The sequence below is a fragment of the Panthera tigris genome, chromosome A1, assembly GCF_018350195.1.
Source record: "Panthera tigris isolate Pti1 chromosome A1, P.tigris_Pti1_mat1.1, whole genome shotgun sequence".
Classification (NCBI taxonomy): Eukaryota; Metazoa; Chordata; class Mammalia; order Carnivora; family Felidae; genus Panthera; species Panthera tigris.
The window spans coordinates 125086194-125104372 of NC_056660.1; positions in this window are offsets into that span (position 1 = coordinate 125086194).

An 18179-nucleotide genomic window follows, 5' to 3' on the forward strand; every position below is an offset into this window, starting at 1 on the left:
GTAGTTCTAGTTTTGCATTAATAATGTGGTTTTGGATGTTTTCCTTTGTCTAGTTGTATTATCACTTCTTACTCCTGGCAGAATCCTGAAAATATCTTACCTTTGTTGTGACCTCACAGGACTCAATTAATAGGACTACACAACTAGATATCACTAATTCACCATGACTCTTAATTTACAAATAGTAATGATAATAGAATAATATAATAATAACAATAACAATAATAGCATCCCCAATCTGTCTTAGTATTCTCAGGATTAATAAGAAAAATTTATCAACACCACTGTTGCTATTCCCATTAAAAAGAACATTAAAAGTAGAAAATAGCCCATTGGGTCAAATGGGTTTTGGCACTGGCACAAGAGAAACCTGTGAATACTCTAAGAGTGAAAGTTTGAGACCTGAAGACTATAAACCTAGTTTATCAGAATTAAAACCATAAATGCCAAAAGGCTTTCCTTGGAGAACAGGTGTTATGGGTTGAATCTCATCTCCCCCAAATTCATGTTAAAGTTTTAACTGCTGGTTCTTCAGAACATGACCTTGTTTGGAGATAGGGTCTTTACAAAGGTAATCAAGTAAAAGTGAGATCATTAGCATGGGCTCTAACCCCATACATCTATCTTTCTTATAAAAGGAGAAATTGGGAGATAGACATGTACCCAGAGAGAACATTAGGTGAAGATCAAAGCAGACCAAGATCAAGGTGATGCTTCAAAAGCCAAGTAACACCAAAGATTGCCAGAAAACCACCAGAAGACAGGAGAGAGGCATGGGACAGATTCTCCTTAACATCCATCAGAAAAATTTAACCCTCTCAATACCTTGAGTTTGAACTTTGAGCCCCTAGAACTGTGAGACAATAAGTTTCTGTTGTTTAAGCCACCCAGTTTGTGGTGCTTTGTTATGGCAGCCCTAGCAAATTAATATAGCAGGGTAGGAATTAGGATTCTCAAATCCTATTCTATTTATAGGGGTCAGAACTATGACTCCAAAGAACTCTTAGACTTTGGCAAATAAAGCTCAATAACTAGTAGTATTAGTACTATAATAACTATTCCAAATGATGGCCTCATGTAGCAATAACTTAAATAAAGCCTTGCCCAATTACCTTAGCTGCAGCAATAAGAGGTAAGTGAAAATTGACATGAATGATCTTTCAGTTCACATACGAAAGACTGTTGAGTTCTGATTTGTGAATGAAAGACTGATGGAACAAACAATTCCTCACTGAACATAGTTGCTCTCATTTTTCTAGGTCACTAGATCATAGAAAGAGGCTGGCTGATTCACACGTGAATTATACCAATTTGCATAAACTAATGAAATTGCAACTCAACCACTGTTGTGAGGAGTTATTCAATTCATTATGCTGACAGAAGCAGGACATGAGGGAAGGGAAACGACTGTCAACGCCCTGGAAAGCCATCAGTGTTACTCTGCTGTAATCTAAAAAATGTGGGAGAGGATTTTAAATGTATGCATCATCTCAACCCCTGGTGAACAAGCAACACTGGTATAGGAAATAAATATAAGCAAACCTTAGGAATATGTTTGGTTCTCGAAAGGAGGCAACCAAGAAAATATAACACAGATACTTTAATAAGGGGATTTAACATGCTAAACTCATCATAAAGGTGTTAGAAGAGCTACACAAACAGAGGAAGGTGAGGCCACCCAAAAATTGGATTGGAAGGACAAGGTGAAGCAGCGGTGTTTCTAGAGCTCATGACCCTGGCTGATAGGAGAGGAACTGAAACTGCTGGAGCCATTACCTGGAGTGAGAAGAGGGGAAAGTAACACCCCGGTTTCTCTCTTCTTCCCAACTTCCAGTCTTGTTCCAGCACCTCCCATTGCTAAGCAGAGCTGGAAGCATCAAGGAAGCCTGAGAAACGTCGTTGGCTACTGTTAGCTTCTTGAATGACTGGGCAAGGAGGGGAGAATCAATTTTCCGTTACTTCTTTGGCCAGATACCACAAATTTAGTGACTTAAAATAATGCACATTTATTCTGTTATAGTTCTGTAGTCAGATATCTAAAAATCAAGGTATTGGCAGAGCTGTATTTCTTTTGGAGAGTTCTGGGGAAAATCTGTTTCCTTTCCCAGCTTCTAGAGGCTACCTGCATTTCTTGTCTCTTGTACCCTTCCTCCATTTTCCAAGTACATTATTCTAACCCCTGGTTTTATTGTCACATCTCCTTTTTCTGATGTTAATCCTCTTGCGATTATGTAAGGGCTGCTCAGATAATCCAGGAGAATCTCCCCATCTCAAGGTTCTTAACCAAGTCTGTGAAGTCCCTTTTGCCAAGTAAGACAGTGTATTTATAAGTGCCAGGGGTTAGGATGTGGACATTTTTGGGGGCCATTACTCTGCATGTCATAGGAGAGAAGGTAACAGACCTGCAGTTAAACAAGTAAATGACTCACACAAAAGCCTTTGCCAGTGTTTAACAGGCCATTTCTATCATCCCCAAATGCTTTTTTTTTTTTGCACACAGCACCATAGTATTTCAAATAGCCTGTTTCTTCTATAATATTTTTTGGATCATTATTTAGAGGCATAGCAAGTTTGCTTATGTATAAGATACTGACTGAAGGCTTCGTAGGGTGTTATCCTAGCAGACCTCATTGGAAATGTTTATTTAATAGAATAATTTTTATAAGTTTTTTTTAATGTTTATTTATTTATTTTGAGAGAGACAGTGAGCAAGAGAGCGAGCAAGCAGGGGAGGTGCAGAGAGAGGGAGAGAGAATCTCAAGTGGGCTCCACGCTATCAGCACAGAGCCCTGTGGAGGCTTAAACCCACAAACTGTGAGTGAGATCATGACCTGAGCTGAAACCAAGAGTCGGACACTTAACTGACTGAGCCCATCCAGGTGCCCCTTAATAGAATTGTTTTTGAACCAGGCCAAAACTCTATCTGCTGAAATAGAAGCAGAGGGTGGAGAACAAAGCAAGAGGGTTTACTTCCATCCAGGAGCCTCTGGACATTTGACTAGCCAGACCCCTGAATGAGGAGGACCCTGTATATAAATGGAGTAGTTGTCAAGAGAAAGGATCTGGCATCTTAGCATGCTTGTTATTTTTGTTTTGTTTTGTGTCTTCTGTGGGAAGCAAACCAGCAGGAGCCTTCTGGTCTTTGGTCTTTAAACTCTTCCCTTGAGATGACTGGAGTGAGCATGCCCCATCCAGCTGTTCCACCCATCTCAAGCCGGCCACACAGAGAGATGAGTTGTTTCTGGAGAAGGTGAAGGCCTACTCAGACAATGGATCTACTTTAGGCATTTGGAAAATGTGGAAATACTTTTTAGGGAAAACAAAACCCAAACTCAAATAACATAAAAATTATAAACAGTTGCTCTTTTACTCTTCCATTCTCTGAGAGTTTCCTGAGTATTCGCTCTCCTTTTCCACTAAAGACGTCCAATAGAAGATTCCGATTTGTGAGTGATGATGCCTTCCATATGAGGTTTCCCAAAGAAAGGCCCACAGGATAAAGGTGGTGGAATGCAGTATGTTTTCCAAAGCAATCATATCACTATTAATTCTGTCTAGAAATTTGTGAATAATGATAACTGTGAGATAAGCTCAGATACAAATAGGCCCAACTGCAGGGTGTGTGTGTGTGTGTGTGTGTGTTTTAAACTCACTGAAACTAGTCTATTCAATCTTAGTCTTTATAATTGTGGTGGCCTAATCTATGTAAGAGTGTATTATTTTGAGTGTGCATGAGCCTAAGCAGAGATTTAATTCTCTGAAGAGTGTAGGTCCTTCCATTTCAGGAGCATGATGAGCTTTCCCCCAGTCAGCTCTCTGATGAAACTCCATTCTGTTTGATACAGAAATGCTCATTCTGTTTGATACACTGTGAGGCCTGGCAGAGGGAAAGTTTCAGGTCACAGAGGCATTTGCAATTTATCCTGTTTTTTTTGAAGTGGGAGTTTGATAAGGAAAGAGAGGGCTAGGATAAAAGGGCTTGCCCCTCATGTGATAACTTGCTCTGACTGGTACTTCTGTTAGGTTATGACTTCCTGGCTATGTCCATTTAGCCAGGGCAGCCTCTTTTTGGTTTAATTTAGGATTGTGAAGATCCATAGCCTGGGAAGGGAAGGGACATTGTTTTCAAAGGTGTGTGTGTGTGTGTGTGTGTGTGTGTGTGTGTGTGTGTGTAAGAGAAAGAAAGAGAAGGAGAAAGAGAAAGAGAGAGAGTGAAAGAGAGTCTGTGTTTGGCTAGCTGGGGAAGGGGGCAGTAGGACAGGGAAAAAGAAAGTCTAACAATAAAAGTAGCATCTGGAAACAACACTTTTTTCCTGAACATTTATTTCAAGGGTCAAATGCCTCTGTAATGTCCTCCTTCTTGGCATCAAGTGACATAAGTGAACAGCAAAGAAACTATATGTTTGGGTCTGGTTAAATGTTCTCAAGTAATGTGGGGCTTATTTGGCAGTGGAGATATATTTATGATAAGGACTTTTGGAATTGATTCTAAATTTTTGATCCTAGGAGGCTTATTGTGCCTGCTCTACCAATGGACCTTAATCTTATGTGAAAGATCCATTCATCCATTCAAGTTTGTGTGTAAGAATTAATGCTTTTTTTTTTTTTTTTTTTTTTTTTTTGAGTTGTCTGGAAATATATCAGCTTTAGCTGCTTGGAATCAACTGTGTTGTCATGACAACTAGATTGCGGTCCATAGCACCTGGTTTCCTGTGAAGACTCCAGTGTGTGGTATGTGGTGGGGGGTGATGGTGGGGGTGTGTAGAAAAAGGTTATAAAGGAGGTATGGAAATAAATTATGGTCTCTGTATCCCTTGGTCTTCTGCTCAGGTTATAGAAAAAGGCTTTGAGCAAGAATCTCATTTTCTCCAAAAATAAATCTTCATGATACTTTTGGCTCTTGCAGTTGTATACACTGAGCCCAGGGTCTGTATTTCCCCAGTGCTGCTTACTTATCTCTGACATGCAGACAGTGTTATAGTATTCTCTATACTGAATGGGAGCTCAGAGAAAGGCTAATGGCGAGATAATAATAGTAAAGTAATACAGTTTCTTTGTTGGTTCAGATAAAAGAGTTTATGTATGAATTCTTAGTAAACTAAAATTAATTCTTATTTTTAGCTTAAATTCAAATATTTGATATGTTTCAAGAATCCCTCTTGCAATGAGGAAGTGATTTTAAAATTGGGAGATTAAAACCAGTGTATTGACTTAACAAAATTAATTGTGGTAAAGTTAATTGTTTCTGGAGTTCAGCTATTTCCTGAGAGAATGTTTCTTCTTCTACAGCCCTTTCACACCAAAGAGGAAACTGGGCAAATTTTCTTCTTATCTCTGGTTGCTGTTCTCAGGAGTCCCCCTCCTTAAAAATCTGAGTTATTTTGAAGGGCCTAACCTTCAAACTGTACCCCGCACTACCTTTCCTTGTAGCAGAAATTCCCTCACCTCTTGTGACTCTTCCTTATTCGTTGCAGATTTGCTCTCTTCCTCTTCATACTTAAGTCATGATTCCTGGTAACTTCATCATCCACTGAGTTCCTGGACCTTCTCATTTTCAGTGATTCTCCATTCCCTCGGTCATCTTTTAGATCTTGTCATATACAGCAACTGTACCAACTTTGAAATCTCATTGTCAAGCTGATTACCACCTCCAGTCTTTCCAGCTCACTACTCTACTAGCTTGATGGCAGCAATATTTTGACAAACCCTTCCATCTTTTGGGGCCTTTAGTCTTTTAGCCTGCCATTTTTCCTCTGTGCTAACACCCCTTCCTATCTCTTTTCACTGTTGTTCTTATCCACCTTAGATTCTGTGGTTCCTTACCATGATCATCCACTTGTAAACACTCCCTAGCTCCTTTCCATATCTCACTTTTTACTGGAAAAAATGCTCCAACCCACAGTTAAATTCAAATTTCCAACCTGTTTACATCTAAGCGGCTGAATGTAGATAGAACAAAACAGTCTTGCTTGGTTTATATTTATAGCCAGAAATTTCGTGCATGTTTCCATTATTGCTCAATAATTCTAATATGTATCCCCAATAAATTTGCCTTTCCATATTCCTGATGAGTAATTCATACCTTCTTCACTTTCTAATTTTTTTAATGTTTTTATTTATTTTTGAGACAGAGAGAGACAGAGCATGAGCAGGGGAGGGGCAGAGAGAGAGGGAGACACAGAATCCAAAGCAGGCTCCAGGCTCTGAGCTGTCAGCACAGAGCCTGACGCGGGGCTCAAACTCACAGACCGTGAGATCATGACCTGAGCTGAAGTCAGACGGTTAACCGACTGAGCCACCCAGGCACCCAGATACCTTCTTCTCTTTCTAAAACCAACCCTTCAGTCTCCCCCAACCCATTCCTTCTTACCCAATGTTTGACTTTTATTTTGTTGGAAATAAAAAAGGAAGTGTAAATACCCTTGAATATTTCCATCTGCCAACCTACCTGTATTTGTACTCATGTTCTCTGTCTGGCTTCCTGTCATAATGGACAAATTGTCGTATTCTCAACCAAGGTGAGTTTTCTGACTTACCCACTAGCCTCTATTCCCTTTTACCTACTTTGGGACTTCCCCTCAGGTTTTCCCCATTCACTTGTATCATCAAGTTTTTTTTTTTTTGTCCCATATCATTCCCAAAAGCATACTAAAATGTAATATTATTGGTCTTGAAAAAGTTCTTCTTTGACACTGTATTCCCCTTCAGCTACCCTCTGTACCAGCCCCAAACTCCCATAACTTTCTTTACCTTTACAACAGACATTTCTTGGAAGAAGTATCTATATTCACTATTTGTACTTCCTTATTTCCTATTCTACCTACAACCAACTTTTGTCATATACACATACTTTCACAAAATCCATTCTTAGTTGGTCACTGATAATCAACAGCTTTTAAAATCCAATAACCAACACTTTGATTTTACAGATTTTACAGGAGTCTGTCAGCAGCACTGTACAGAGGAGACCCTTCCCTTCTTATAGCTCTTCCTGGTTTCTAGAGCACTACACTCTTAATTTTCTTCTACTCCACTGGATGGCCTTTGTGTGTTCTTTATTAATTCCATTTTTCTCTTCATCTCTCTATTTCCCACATTCATCATATTCTACCTGACATTCCTTTCGAAAAAAGGAACTCATTTTACAGTAGAAAAAGATAATCTAAAAATTACATAAAATACTAAGAAAAAGGAGAGGGAAAATTGATCAAGATACACAAATATATAAACTTTAACACTAGGAAAAAATATAAATAGTTACTGCAGTCCTTGTTTATTTCAACTGGTCATGCAGCTATGGTTGGAATTTATAACTGTCTTCGTTCATGTTATATTTGCCCTCATCCAGAAGCTCAGTTAGTCAGGATATTTTTTACCTGATGAGGTAATTAGACTGTCTCCTGAAAAGTCTGAGCTCTCAGTGATCTTAATTATGCTGGATTTCTTTAGGGTCTGAGTCATTAAAAGTCCTATTTATGTTTTAAAACTTTTATCACAGGGTATAGATATAGTAGAAGGTCCTCCAGAGAGGTCCCTGGGTTCCAGACATCATTTTTTTCTGCCCCTTTGTTTAGTAACAACCTTAATTTCCTTTGATAACTAAGAATAACCATTCCAGAGGGAGAGTAATCACTTTGTTTGATGGTTGGTTCAGTGGCATGAATGGCCTTAAATGACAGGAGGCCAGTTTCAACTTCCCATTCAATGGAACACTTGTCTTGTGTCCTGGTGGGACTCTTTTTTCCCCATGGGAACCAATACCTCTGTCTAGTGGACTGCAAAGAGGTAAGGAAGGTACTGAACATTTCATGACTGGTTCATAAGTTGTATTAATGAAATAAGCCACTTCTGCTTCTGTCCTTATCTTATGGAATTATTGTGACTAGGGTAGAAACAATGCAGTTTATTGGATATTTTGGGGGACCATATACTAAACTTTTAGAACAGCACCTAGCCTTGCAAGGTACTGTTTTCCAGGTGGTACTGTAATTGAGTTTTCAAAAGACTATTGCATCATTCTAGAAAATTTTTTAATGTTTATTATTTTGAGAGAGAAAGGGAGAGGGAGAAAGAATGAGCAGGGGAAGGGCAGAGAGAAAGAGGGAGACAAAATCCCAAGCACTCTCCAGGCTCTGAGCTGTCAGCACAGAGCCCAATGTGGGGCTCGAACTCACTAACCACGAGATCATGACCTGAGCCGAAGTTGGATGCTCAATCAACTGAGTCACCAAGGTGCCCAACTATTGCATCATTCTAAAGTGCCACCTTTGTCTGGGTGATGAGTTACATAGTAAGACCCTGGTGAGGGTCTTACATAGCAATGGACCCTGTTGGCATGAGCCTGTTTCCTCCCCTGCACATTCCAGCTCTCATGTGAGTTCATCATGTGAGTTCATCATACTGGGTGAAACTACCTGTATCCAGAACCTGCTGTCAAGGAAATCTAAGAAATGTAGATTTCAGCCTCTGCAATATGGTGGAATGCATAGAAGGGAGTGGGGATGAATGCTGATTACCACTAGACACCATTAGTATGCACAGCTTGCTCTGTTACATCATGTAGGTTTCTGCACAGATATAGCTTCTCTAGAAAGACTTTCCCTGGCCACATTATTCAAAATATCATCCTGCTTCTATTTCCTTACTTTGCTTTACTTTATGGAGAAAACATGACTATGTAAAGCAGTGATATTTACTTACATGCTTGATTGCTTATTGCCCATTTATCCCACCATTGTGTAAGCTACATGATGGAACAATAATAAATCTAGAATTTGATTCTGATTATTTTAACTCAGGAAACAAAGTACAGAAGAAGTTAAAAAGTGTGATAACATATTTTTCTTTTTCATCTTCTTTGTATGTATATGTGGGCATGTGTGTAAGGATGGGATGTAGATACTCATTAACACTGGAGATAGATAGGGAAATGTATAAAAATATGTATGTTAAAGTCTAATATTAAGAAGCTTCTGGGGTGAATCAAACATATTTGTTATCTTCCATTCTGTTTCCATTACAGTTATAGGGGGAAAATTTTTTAAAGATATAATCCCACAAGGAAAATAAATCTGGAGAGGAAATAACAACATTTTCAAAGCTAGAAAGCAGGGCATGAAGGGCTGTTGATCCAGCAGAACAGAGGAGCTGATTCTTTGTGTCCACGTAATACATTTAATTATTTATTTTATTTTATTTTTTCTATTCTATTCTATTCTATTCTATTCTATTCTATTCTATTCTGTTATTCTATTCTATTTCTAATATAGTTAACTTACAGTGTTACATTAGTTTCAGACGTATAATATAGTGATTCAACATTTCCATACATCATCAGTGCTCATCACGACAAGTGCCCTCCTTAATCCCCATCACCTGTTTAACCTATCCCCCCACCCATCTCCCCTCTTGTAACCGTCACTTTGTTCTCAATAGTAAAGAATCTACTTCTTGCATTCTTTCCCTCTTTCTCTGTTTCATTCCCCTTGCTCATTTGTTTTGTTTCTTAAATTCCATATATGAGTGAACTCATATGGTATTTGTCTTTCTCTAACTGACTTATTTCACTTAGCATTACACTCTCTAGTTCCATCCATGTCATTGTAAATGGCAAGATTTCATTCTTTTTTGTGGCTGCATAATATTCCAAGGACACTTGGTTTCCTTTCATAGTTGGCTCTGTAAATAATACTGCTATATAGGGATGCTTGTACCCCTTTGAATTAGTTTTTGTGGGTTTTTTTGGTAAATACCCAGTAGTGTGATTACTGGATTGTAGGATAGTCCTATTTTTAACTTTTTAAGGATCCTCCATACTGTTTTCCAAACTGGGTGCACCAGTTTGCACTCCTGCCAGTAGTACAAAAGTGTTCTTTTTTCTCCACATTCTTGCCAGCACTTGTTATTTCTTGTGTTAGAGAAGCTGACTAAAAAAAACTTTTTAATGTTTATTTTTGAGAGCGAGAGAGAGAGAAAGCAAGAGCGAGTGAACATGAGCAGGGGCGGGGCAGAGAGAGAAGGAGACATAGAATCCCAAGCATGCTCCAGGCTCTGAGCTGTCAGCACATAGCTCTATGTGGGGCTCAAACTCACAGACTGTGATATCATGACCTGACCTGAAGTTGGATGCTTAACTGACTGAGCCACCCAGATGCCTCTAGAGGAGCTGATTTTTAAATAAACAGTAAGGAAAGTGGAGAAGAAACCTGATACACATCATGGAATCCCTAGTCTCAGGAAATTGTAGTGCCAAGTACCTTGGAAGTGAGAGGTTGAAGAAGGGCTTAGTTTAGTATATAGTAGGTTGAAACTTGTTTATAGGTAATAAGACTCCTTGATCTTAACCCATTCCATGCAGTTGCATCCTGTTCCATCCTGTCTTGTCAGTCACTGAAAGTTTATTGTCTGAAGTGTATAAACAGAGGGTCTGGACTGGGAGCACTAGTCTTGGTTGAGGGTGGGGTACCACACTGAAAATAAGGTTAAATGAAAGTTTACTTCCTGACTGTTAGATCATCTGCCTTCTTTCTCAATGTTGTAAAGTTTGGGTAGAATTATACCCTCTTGCCATGGTACCTACCAGTCTAAGAAAAGACCTGAAGAAAACTAACATCGAGGCTTCCTTAACATAGTAGCACAAGCAGACCTCCCTGACAGTGAAGCCTCATGCACAGAGCATATACCCAGCTTTGTAACACCTTACTCTTAAATGTGAGTGGATGGCAAAGATCATGAGCCATTTAAAGGAAGTCTATTATGTGAAACCAGAGACTAGGGGATAACAGAAGAAAAACCAACTGGAGGAAAACAGAAACTATGCAGGAAGATGGAAACACACACAAAAAAAAACCCCAAAACAAACAAACTTAGTTTCATTAATATCCTTGGAGAGATAATGTATTCCACTGATGGTATAAAAAGTAGAAAGCTATAAAAATAAAACATTTAAAAGACAAAAATAAGGTAGCTTGAAATTTAAAAATATGAAAACAAATATATCTCTGTAGAAGATTTGGAAGATGAAATTGAAAAAATCTCTCAGAAACTGTATGGCAAACATACCAGAAGATAGATTAGAGAGAAAACAAAATAAATTTAAAGGACCAGTCCAGGAGTTCCAGATGTTTGGGAAAGGGAAAATGGAGAAAATAGAGGGGAGGACATTATTAAACAATTCAAGAACATTTCCAAATTTGAAGAACTGTTTCCAGATTTAAAGAGTACAGTAAATGGATAAGAATTTCAGAGCTATGTGGACAGAGAGAAAGAAAGAAGGAAGTTTTATGTTTTTATAAGTTTTCATATTTTTATAGTTATGAGATTTGAAGAGGTTCACACACTTTACTATACAAAAATTCAATATTCATATCCACAAAGAAACCAATTAATCAATGGTAAACATGAGAGTAGGAGAAAATATTGAAAATATAGGACACATATATGCTTGAAAAGGGAAAAGAAGGTTTACTCTATACTATATGTAGAGAGAATATATGTGAGTCAGTGAGAAAAAGATATTCCAAGAAGAAAATAGGAAAAGGCTGAGTGGCAAGTGGAAGAAATGCAAATGCTCTATAAACATCAGAAAACTGCTCAATATTATTATTAATCCTAGAAATCAATATATTCAGATACCATTTTTGCCTATGAGATTGGGAAATCATTTTAATGATGAGTAGTATCCATTTTTGCAAGCACTTTGTGGAGGGGTATGAGAACATCATAGACTAGGTAGGAGTATAGAAGGCTACCACATTAAAAAAAATAAATTTGTTAGTATCTCTTTAAACTAATATATAACCCCTTTGACCAATCATATCCAATCTTCAGCACCTGTCCATAGAATACTTCCAAAGAGGCACAATGATATATTTACAACTATGATCAATATAACTTTGTTCATAATTGTGAAACAATGAAGTGGTGAATCTAAATGTCCACCAACAGGGGATTGATTAAAAGCAATAAGTTCATACAATGAAAGAGGATATCCTTAAAAGAAAAAAAGAGGCTAATTTCTAGACAAAAATTTCTATACCAAATCTCCTAAATAGTCTCAGGAAAATTTAGGCAGTACTAATAGACTGAGCCTTCATAGTGTTTTGCTGATGAGGATGGTTGCTATGGAAATTTAAATAAACCAAAACTCCTTTGGGGAATGGGTTAGTCTAAGCAGGCTTTCTTGAAGAAGTGAGTAGGTGGGAAGAAAATGTTGAGCCAGAAAAAGACTTGAAAGGCAGGCATTTCAGGAGTGCAGAATAAGGACAAAGGATTGTGTGGAAAAGAGAAGAAAAAGGGAAAACAGATAGCTTATAAAGGATGGAGTAGAGACCTGCTCACCAAATGTGAAAGATCTTAGTAGAGACATGTCTTCAAGTTGGAAAACCACAACTTGAATTATATCGCTGCCTTGTTATTTTCTTTCTTTTAAGATAAGAATTAAGAGACCTAACTAGAAGATGTGTTGGTAAAGAGATGATTCATATAATAGGAGAACTTTTGAGGGATTGGTTGTAATAATTCCATTTTCATTCATGATTTTATCTATTTGGTTCATCTCTCTTTTCTTTTTGAGAAGCCTGGGTAGAGGTTTATCAATTTTGTTTATTTTTTCAAAAAGCCAACTCTTGGTTTCATTGATTTGCTCTACAGTTTATTTTAGATTCTATAGTGTTTATTTCTGCTCTGAACTTAAAAAAAAATTCTTAGGAATACAAGGGTGCCTTTTTAATTGCAATAAATATGCTATCTGAAGTCATTGTGCTCCCTGAGCCTGGTCCAGAGCAAGTGGTGTGCCTCACTGGGCCACAGGGGCTGGGCATGGCCACTGCACTTCACCCCATTGTGTCTCTAAGCCACCGTCTCCTCTGCAGGTGGCCCAGCCTCCAGTTTCTGGGATAGGGGAGTCAGGGCAGAGGGTGAGGTGTGAGAATAGGAAAAAGTTAATGCAAGTTCTTGAGCGTCTTCAATTTATGGAAGAAATTATGTGCAAGAGTTCTGTAACTTCTGCCTCCAACATAATATAAAAATAAGATAGTCAGTTGCCCTTCTTACATAGTCAAGCTCAGGATTTGGAAACCTTTAGGTACAGTGGGCCAAATCTCTAACTTGTTACCTCCTGGCATTAAGAAGGTGTTGAATCTCTTGACCTATGTGTATAGGTGTGTGGGGGGCAATGGGATGGGAAGTTTTCATAGTTAAATGAACAAAGTCATACTACTTGTCCATTTGTGGTCCTTGAATGCAATGAGAGGTCAGTGATGGCCCACGTTCTGTACCAGAATCTCGTTTGCCCCTCCAGATTCTGCCCTCCCCTTTCAAGCCTGCTTGCTGCTGTGGGAGGCTGACCTGTGTAGATTATATTGAGAACCCCTGGCACTTGCACTTCTGTTTTGCTTCAGCCAACAGGAGCATCTGCAAGAGATACACAGAAGTGTTGAGAGGGAGTTTCAAGGTGTGATTCCTGGCTCCCCTTCTGCTAGGCTGCCCTGGGTTGGTGGTGTTCTTCCAGCAAAGGTCCCTGCTCTTCACAGAGTGGCCTGACTCCATGCAAGAGCTGTCCCCTCTGGGCCATTTTACTGGTCAGTAGTTTTTGTGACCCTTTCTGAGTTTCTTTTCATTTTATTTCTGTCATTTACTATATGTGTGACCTGAAATAAGTGTCTGAACCATTCTTAACCTCAATTTCCTTACTTGTAAAATAGGAAAAAAAAAATTACTTGCCTTACAGGGCTCTAGTGAGGATGAAATGAGACAGCATGTAAGGGTTAGCATTGCCCTGGTGGTGCTGGTATGAATCATGTGTATCATGTGACCTAAGCTTCAGCCTCCTCTATCTTCTTGCCCCTCTCTTGTTAGCATCATCACACCTCTCCATTCCCACCTGGATCTTCGGTCTAACAGTTTCAGAAGTGAATTATGTCTCTTGCCAGTTTGTATTACTAGTTACTTCCAGTATTTACTATTACATTTTGATGTTTAGGAGGATTTTCCCTAGAAAGCATCTTCTAAAGCTCTAAACAACACATGCAACTTAGACTCTCTGCTACAAACCTGAAAGACATTGTCAGATTTGGGATGGCGCTAGTATGCAGTGCCAACCGGTACAGGTCAGGGAAGACTAGGGTGAAGAGAGAAAACAGCTTAGTGCTATGCAATGCTTGGAGAATATTACCATTTCACGGACACGTTTCAATATCCCAGAAGAGAAGCCTTCATTTCCATGGGTAGAGACAACCAATCGCCTCCCCAAATCTATTCTCTGCTTCCTGCTAAGCTGGTGTTAGAAGATAAACTGAGGCATATTATAATTTTTTTAAACGTTTGTTTGAGCAAAAATCAATTTGAATCGGGAAGCGTCCAATCTAGCAGAGAAAAAGGAGCTCTGAGGAGTTATATAAAATGAAAAACTTTTATAGGCAGAAGAGAGTGGGAAGGAGGAAGTTGTAAAAAAGCGGAGTGGTTATTGCAAGGTTACTTTCCTTTAGGGGTTGGCTGGGGTCTATCAGGCAGACTGCTTAACTCGAGCTGATCAGGAGATTCCTGATTGCCTGGTTTAAGATATCATTTCTGGCACAGCTGAAACTGTAATTAAGTCTTGGTTTGGTTACCTGAGGCTTAGCATAACTAATTCCACTTTGGGCCTGTTGTTTTGTTTGTAACACTGGGCCCTTTGCTACTTGGTAAAAGTCTACCTTTTCTTGCTTCTTTATGACAAGGGTGTGGCCGTGTGACTAAATTTGGAAAATGAAATGCAATATGGAAGAATACTCCTAAAATATTCTTTAAGCACAGAAGCATGTTTCTTCTCTAGTCCTTCCTTTTCCTTGTTGTTTGGAATGTGGCCATGGTAGCTGGAGGTCAAGGAACCATCTTAAACCGTGAGTTGGCAAGCCAAGGATGGAGAAGGGCCACAGAGTGGAAGCCTGGGTCTCTAACAATGGGTTGATCAGATCAGCCCTCAACTGTCTGCCTCAGACTTTTATTATGTGTTTATACCACTGTTGTTACTATCTTTTTAAATAATGCAGCCCAGCTTGGTTTTAACTGATGCATCCAATCTCTGGGTTTGGGAGTTAGGAGACAACAGCCTAAGGATGTTTTCATTTATTTTTGGATCACAGTGAAACACTTGGAGAGGTGAAATTAATATTCATTTTTGGATTCCAGAACTTTTTTTTGCTAGTGATCCTTGCTACCTCTATAATATTCTCTCATTGTCTCCTCCCTTCCCCCCCCCCCCCATACTTTTCCTCTCAGATGCTAAAGTTCAGAGTTAAATATTCAAAATCTCTTCCTTATGGGATTTGGATTAAAGTGTTATTTGAAGGAGTCTTTGATGTGTTTCCAAAACCACTGCCGAATTGCAAAAATGAAGTGTCAAGAAACAATAGAATCCTGCTGTAAGCAAGAGTCCAATAAATTATTCAGAGTATTTAAAAGGATGCTTTATCATCAGATGTTTATAGTTTTACAGCCTGAAAAGCAGAAATAACACACAAATGCCCTTTAAACCTTCTTCTTTCTGATGGTGCAATGTTCCTATGAACTCTGCTGCTGCTGCCCTCGCTGTCGGCTCTCTCCCTGGAATTTAATGGAGGTGGTGCTTTGATTATTACCAGAAGCCCACCCAGATAGTTACACACAGGTCAATAATAACTCACTGAAGAAGTTGAGCTCATGCAGTGCAGAATGGGGAACAACTAGTCCTTTTTAGGCCAGAGAAAAACCAATATTACAACATAAATTTGGAGTTATAACATTACCACTCTCTCCAGGTCATCACAAAATAAAGCTAATCTAAGGAAAATGGTGAGATATGTGTAATACTGCCACACAAAAGACCTACAGATAGATGTGGATCAAACTGATTTTTCAGTGTACAACCATGTGATTTGAATGCCGAATTAAGAAAGAAAATGAGTCCCCTAAAATAAGACAAACCAACACCCCCTTCTAACCAGTAGTATCATAGATATTTGAGATATAAAGCCATTAAGGTTTTTTTTTTTTTTCCTTTTTGCCAGCTCAAGGGAAGTGTCTGTTTGCTACAGCTGATCAAAACAATTATTTGTAAGTTATAAAAGCAGTGCCTCTGTTTAATGGGACCATATAATCTCTACATCTTGACAATTAGGTGGTAGAAAATATTAGGGGCACCTGGGTAGCTCAGTCATTTTAAGCATCCAACTTTGGCTCAGTTCGTGATTTCATGGTTCCTGAGGTTGAGCCCCGTGTGGGGCTCTGTGCTGACAGCTCAGAGCCTGGAGCCTGCTTCAGATTCTGGGTCTCCCTCTCTCTTTGCCCCTCCCCCACTTGCATTGTGTCTCTGTCACTCTTTCAAAAAATGAATAAACATTAAAAAAATTTAAAAAAAGGAGGAAATGTTATAAATAAGCCTTCCTTTGTGAGAGGGCTCGTGAGAGGTTTCCAGATTGGTTCTTTTTGGTGTGGGGTGAGGGTGGGGAGGGAAGAAAGGGTGGTGAAACAATTGGAAGCCTGAAATTCCCAAGTAATGTTTGATTGTGAGCAGGGAATCTGTGCTGCTACCTTATCAACCTGCTGAGATCACTTTTTTGTCTCCTCTACCTGAGGGTACGTGTTCTTCAGTTTAGGCCACACTATCACTCATTTTCCATCCATCCTTTCTTAAAAGCACCCATTTGTGCCCTACCCAGAAAGTTGTAGAGTATAGCAGGTAAGAGATGGATTCGGGAACTAGACTCTTCCAACTTAGAATCTTGGCCCTTCGCTTCCTAGTGAGTGATCTTGGGCAAGGTACTTCCCTGTGTCAGTTTTCTTATCTGTGAAATGAAACATGGATTGTTAGGATTAAATGTGCCATTACTTTTAAGTACTTAAAACAGCATCTGGTATATTGTAGGTCCCATGTGTTTGTTAAATGCTTTTAAAAATAATTCGTGTGAATTTCAGAGCTATAAATTGACCTACTCAGAATGGATAGCTGATTAGGACATTACCATTTCTCCAACTGAGGCAAAATGAATGTATGTGTGGTGGGAGAGATGGTGGGGGATGGTGGTGGGGATTTGGTGGAATTAGGAGTTGTGAAGGATGGAAATGCCCACGAATTTCTGGTTCACGTGCTCTCACCAGTATTTGATCATGGCAGCACCAGCGGTGAGGGCTTCACCAAAGGTGCCCTGGGTTTCATTGTCGTGTCTTTGATCAGGAGACATGCAGAGAAGAGAGGAATCGAGGTGTGCACTTGAACTTGTAGACAGTGAATCCATATGGGCAGACATGGGGGTCATGCTTTGCTGAGGCAGGGTGGTCAGAACAAAAGCATTAAAGACACAACGAGAGACAACTTTAGAAGCTGAGGTCTCACCATGGAGGGCTGTACAGCAGCCTGGTTGCCAGGCCAGCACAGCAGGCTGCACCGAGCGGTAGTGGCCCCGGTGCTGCTGCCTGACCTCAGCCAGGTACAACACACAGTCTCTCCTCTGCCAAGTTCTCCGGATCTGGACTAGAGCATGCTGCCAGTGAGCTCTCAGTGTGAAAGGACCGTTTTGTAGTAGCAGCTACATCTTGAACAACATCTGTTTTGAAGGCAGAAAGAATATGGGAGCTCTTGATCCTCTGAACTTTTTCTTCATTTATAGTGAGGATTTTAATAATAATTTCTACCTCAAGGATTTGTTGTAAGGATTTTAAAAAGTGAGTATAAAAGTTCTTTGTAAGTAGCAAGTATATTTCACTAATATCAGTTATTATTATATAGATGATATATACATTTTGTGTTTTGTTTATACAGAACTGGCCTACTGCATACAGTAGAGATATTCCTGAAAAGGTGTGTAAATATTTTTTCATATACTAGAGACCACCCCTTCCCTTTAGGAGATAAGTCTATGATGTATTAATTTCAGTAAGCATTCACTCTGTCCTAACACACTGCTTTTCTCTAGTTAGATATGGAACAGAGTATTTTGTTACTCCAAGAAACCCAATGGAAAAGAATCATTTTATAAGGGAACATAGTGCCTCATTAGCAGTTTTTAAATTCTAATTTTTTTACTGTTTATTTTTGTGAGAGCACAAGTGGAGGAGGGGCAGAGAGAGAGGGAGGGAGAGAATACCAAGCAGGATCTGCATTGACAGCAGCAAGCCCAGTGCAGGGCTCGAACTGATGAACCATGAGATCATGACCTGAGCTG